The sequence below is a fragment of the Pinus tabuliformis genome, chromosome J, assembly GCF_031772625.1.
Source record: "Pinus tabuliformis cultivar Carrire ecotype Pingquan chromosome J, CPIR1, whole genome shotgun sequence".
Classification (NCBI taxonomy): domain Eukaryota; kingdom Viridiplantae; phylum Streptophyta; class Pinopsida; order Pinales; family Pinaceae; genus Pinus; species Pinus tabuliformis.
In genome coordinates this window covers 378,657,895-378,663,459 of record NC_142295.1, presented here as the reverse complement: position 1 = coordinate 378,663,459, position 5,565 = coordinate 378,657,895, and the positions used below count along the sequence as shown (strand labels likewise).

Below are 5,565 nucleotides of genomic sequence, written 5' to 3'. Positions count from 1 at the left end.
ATTTCCCTTGAAGAATACAAGAGAATATGGTAAAAGGGACAGTAGAGAGGTGAAATGAAGGGGTAAAATGGTGAAAAATAGATGCTTTTGGTAGTGGACAAGGCATCAAAGTGAAGGCCCAATAATTTCCCTCATTGTATGTCTTAAAGACTTCTAGCTAGATGCACCAAAGATTTGGCAATGGGTTGACCCACATTTTTTTAATGTTATTGTCTCAATTCTACTTATCTTTGTCTCATCCTCTCTTTATCCTTCTCTTGTACTTCATCTTTGTCAACTAGTTGGTGCTCATAGTTCCTTTTTCACTTTGTCATATTCCCCATCTTGATCATTGATTAATGCAAATTGAATTTAGATTTCACACAAATTTCTTGTTTTTTGTCTTTTGACAATGACAAGAATATAGCTAGGTGTGACTTGGTTTACATATATTTTCCTTTTTTTTAAGATTTATTTTTTATGATTACAACAATACATTGATCGAGTCATTTCATAAACTCAAAATAAACCTTGATACAAGGTTTAATAAACTCTCATCGAGGTTTTCTAAAATCCTACCAGAGATTGTCAATTAAGAGCCTAAATACCATAAATCATAACCCCTTTCTGTAAGAGCTTTTGCAACTGCAACTGCCATGGTGTGAAACCCTTTCATGTCTTTCATCTCATGTGGTGGACTTGATGCCAATATAATCATCAATGAATACTCTATCCAATGTTATAACATTTTCACACTTCTAGTCTCATATAATATTTTGAATTTATTTTCTTTTAAAATTATATTTAAAAAAAATCCCATTAGTATGATATTGTTTAAAGAAAAATTAGCACTGTAAAAACTATACAACAAAATAATTATAAAACATGTGTGCTCTACTAGGATGTTTCCTCTTCAAAAGCGCATTTTAGTTTTTCAATTTACATAAGCAAGAGGAAAAATTATGTTGGGAACATGAAGGTGTATAAAATGAGATTTAAATATTAATTTATCGCCTTCAAAAAATAATAAAAAATATAATTTTACCAAAATAAATCTTTTAAAAGATAGGTGGAATAAACTACATCTTGTATAAATAGAGTTCATTTTATTTTATTTTTTGAAAAATATGCATTAAACATTGAATTAGTTGATGGGAACAAGTCACTTGTTAACTTTTTCCATAAAATTGCAGAGACAAACATACAATTAAATGCAAATTTGACACATAACACACATACATGTTAGAAAGATGACATAATTTATTACAAATTTATTTTTAATTATATTTCAAAATTCACAAGGTATATATGAGTTATGAGTGATTTAATTTAAAAAACATGTAAAATGTCAAATTTTCATTGCTAGGTGTTACTAAGAAGTGGGATACATCTTCGTGGATTCACCCTCTTGCATTACAATTAGGGAACATATTTTACATGCATTCTTCTATCAATGACAATACAAGGAATCCTCAACTTGGACTTCACCACAAACATCTTTATCGAAGGGAGGGATAGTGGTAGGGGATTTGAGAACAAGCCTAAGGAGGGTTAACAAATAGTAGATAATGGGCATTGTCTCCTAGTTTATTTTACAAAGTTGACATCAACAAGAAGAATGAGCAGATGATCACATTGCATGTCAAAAGTGTTGTTGGGGCTTCCACCTACACAAGCAACGAGAAAATCTATTTGAGTATTGAGTACACGACTAATTGTTAGGATGATGTAAATGAGATTGCAATAATTCTAAACCATAAGATGACACATGCTTGGAAGTGGAGCAACAACAATGCTTATGTGTTATCAAATTATTTAAATTCATCATAGATTATACTTTCCTCACCCATAAGCTCACCCCTTCAAACTATGTTAATCCCAATAATAATGATAAATTGAACTATGGCCACAATGTCACTAATTACTTTCTCTAGTGCTATGACACACTTAGCTTTGACTTCATTGCCAACATGAATTCAAACATGTGAGATGGACGACACTTGGGATTCTTCAATGATCTTGTAGGTCAAATTGTTGATAAAGTAAATCCAACAACCCTAAGGGATAGTGGTCCCAATAATGAGAATAGGTTGAACTATGGATACAATGACCCAATAATGAGAATAGATTGAACTATGGCTACAATGTCATTGAGTGCTTTCTCTAGTAGTGTAACACACTTCACTTTGACTTCATTGCCAACATAAATTTAAACATTCTAGATAGATAGAACTTGAGGTTCTTCAATCATCTCATAGGTCAAATTGTTGATATAGTAAATCTAATAACCTAATAGACAATCACAAGTTTGAATTGACACTAAAAGTCATCATTCATCATTCATCAAACAAATACACTCTTTATATTTCTTAGTGTTGACAATCACCATCATCCACTTTTTATATTTGGGACTCTGAACATAGAAAAAGTTGTGGCCAACTCCATTATTCAATAATAAATACTTTACCTACCTTCTAAATGTCTCTTATTCTCAACCCCTTTGAGTAGAACTTAAACCAATACCATGGTAAAAACTAAATCCCACACATTTACTACCCATAAATATTTCCGAAACATCTTTTATTTACATTGATATATACGAGTGTAATGCCTCAAACACACAATAGATTTAAATTTGGGACTTCTCAACCTCACACTAAATTTTAATTCGGGACTTCTCAACCTCTTTCCAAAGCACTGATTACTCTATTGTTACCTCTTTTGGCGTGCATCATAATGACAAGGAATATGCATGTTTTTAAAATCTGTAATGGACATCCAATGAGCTGTGTCGATGAGGCTATTCTCAACTATGTAAGCCTTTTTTAACGAGTGGGAGTTGCCTTCCCTGAGCAGTGGCGGGTAGGCTGTCGCCCCTCTTGAGCGGAACTTTTTTGGCTGAATTCGCACAGGAGATTACTTTTACAAATGTCAATACCAAGTAAATTGCTTTCATGGCCATGTGACCCCAACAAACAATGTCAGTAGTTGGGTTATTCGATGGATTACCGTGCTAAGAATATTAATTGCAAAAGCAAAACTAGTGGTTGGCGTTCAGGGAGTCATGGTCAGCGCTATCAATTCAGAAAGGACCGCATCACAATTCACAACCTGTCAAGCACTAAACGCCTGTCTGTTCGCAACCAACCTAAAGAATCTTTATGTGGTGGGATGTCGCCTGTAGATCAAGATTGTTGCGTGCAGTTCCAGCTAATCAGCGATCATATGTATGTTGGGCTGAGCTTCATTTATCTTGTTATCTGGATCATACCTGCCTGGCTTCATCCTCTTTTCATTTGCCTGTCTGTCTATGTTTGAGCTTCATCTTTTTGTTCATCAATGGCAACCGATCTCCATCACAATAACAAAGCTTTTTCCCTCTTCCCTCTTCGCCCTCCTATTCCTCCTAGACTTAAACTTATAATGCCTGTTAACGCGTTTTCACGTGGTCTGGATGTCAAGAACATTATTCCTTTTTACCTCTATCATCGCTTAGTACGATGTCTTTATAAATCATAGGTGGTCCGGAGGTCAAGAACATTTTACCCTCTCATCTTTAGAGTCACCTGGCAGATAATGGAGTGAGAGTTCGCTGGAAATGCTGGAAGGAGGAAACTCATTTATTCTAGAGTAGAAGCCGATTTTCAAACTGCCTCCGGTTCATATTGCCATTTTATATTCAAACTATGAACAATTCAGTTGATGCTTGGATGAACTAACCTTGTTGTGCAGTCAAAGGGCTACCATTTTGCCGATCTTTTCCGATTCAAACCACATCCAGCGGATAGATTTGGTAGATTGCCTTATCAAACCTTGTGATGGATTTCCATTATCATTGAAACTGTTTGGAGCGCTAGTTAGAGGAAAATTACGCATTACTGGTAAGTGAATCTATGAATCTCTCTCTATATTGTTTTTTTTCTCATTAAAAAAAAACAGGGTACATCAATATGGGATTTCCAAACGACACAGATTGAAGTTTTCTTGGAGCTATCGTCTTGTGCTTCATTAATCATTTTAAACTTTGTCTTCTATTTAAAATGCATATTTCAAGTTTGTTTATTCCAAGCATGATAGATCTGCTTGGTGTATATTTTTCCTCATTGAGTTAGTAGATAATGAAGAGTGTTGGATCTGTACACTTCTCAAGTTTGTTTAAGGGCAGAATGATAGATCCGTATACTTTTCTTCAATGAACAGGTAATAAGCGAAGTTCACGGAGGTCAGTACATTCATATCCGATATGCAAGGGAATTCGTTCAAAAATATCATGATAGGGAAGTCTATTTACTGTTTTCCAATTTTGTGTTATGAGGAACTGGCATCTTGTTGCAGCCGAAGATGGTTATTTAGGACGAAGATTGTGAAGACTGGTGTTACCACATCTTATTCTTCCTTTGAATTTCCTGATTCATGTGGAGAAATTCAATGTTACAAGTGACTGGGAGGAAATTACAACTATTGTGGCAGCATGAAACTCAGGTAGACAAAGGTGTCTTGATTCATATTTTCAGTCCATTTCATTTATATATCTACTTGTACCTGAAACCTAAATATTTGCATTTGCAGATGCCTCTACAACTGCCAGAACAAAATATATGGACTCCCCTTTGACACATTTCAAAGACCATAGGGAAACAGAAGCACATCTATAGCTTATTTGCCAACATCTGACATTGTATTCTTGTAAAGAACTGAGACAATTAGGGGAGTTTTGCAGTTGGGAAAAAACTTCCAGAGTTAAATGTCGGCAGGTGTGAACAAGTAGAGAAGCTGTCGTGCCTTGAAACGTTGATATTTGTAGGTGATTGATGTTTCTTGGTGTGGAGAATTCAATGTCTTTAGAATGTAATGTTCGTAATTGTTCCAAACTGAAAAAGGATGGGGAATTCTTGATCAGTTGCGCCAACAATTAAATAAAAACCTCTGCAGAAGATGGTAACGCTGTGTTACAAAGAACACAGAAAAATCAGCAGTTTCTATTGTTTAAGTTATGCCGAGCGTTGAGATTGTTTAATCCTTGTCAAAATAGTACAGTAGCACAGCGTAGTCTTGGGTACAGGCACCGGATGGGTAGTTTTATTATGTTCTATTTGTAAATAAAGTGATGGTTTATTGGGTATAATAAAGAGAGACGTTGCCAAGTTTGTTGTGGATATTTGCTCTCAATTTGTGGTTTGTTTTCAAATTCTTGATAGGTTAGTGATGCTGACATGGTATCAGAGGTTCGTGGCACTCTCTAGGACAGTGGAGACATTCAGATGAATTTAAAGGAAAACTTTGCAGCTCTGTAGAATAGTTCAACTTTTGTTACCAGATAATTACTCGGGGGATATAAAAACTGTTTAGTTAGTTGGTTTCATTTATCTTAACAAAGTAATTTATAACTTTCTCGAATTCCTGTTCGCTGCCATCTGTCTCAAATTGCGGTTCCAATGAACTTCTGGTAACAAAAGAAAACTGTTGTTTGTTTATGATAAACCCCATAAAGAAGGTAACTCTAACCTCCAACTGCAAACCCTTCCCGTAGTTGCTTTCAACCAGGTCGACCGCATCAAACAGCATCTTTCATACCATACTGTTGCA

General features: G+C 35.1%; 1 long non-coding RNA gene across 1 annotated transcript; it reads left to right on the top strand.

Annotated features, from left to right (window-relative positions):
* The first annotated feature begins 3,051 nt into the window (after nucleotides 1–3,051).
* On the top strand, nucleotides 3,052–5,145 carry LOC149227313 (uncharacterized). Its single transcript, XR_016247123.1, has 3 exons — nucleotides 3,052–3,860; nucleotides 4,180–4,461; nucleotides 4,549–5,145. It is a non-coding gene; the product is annotated as an uncharacterized LOC149227313 (long non-coding RNA).
* The last annotated feature ends 420 nt before the right edge of the window (nucleotides 5,146–5,565 follow it).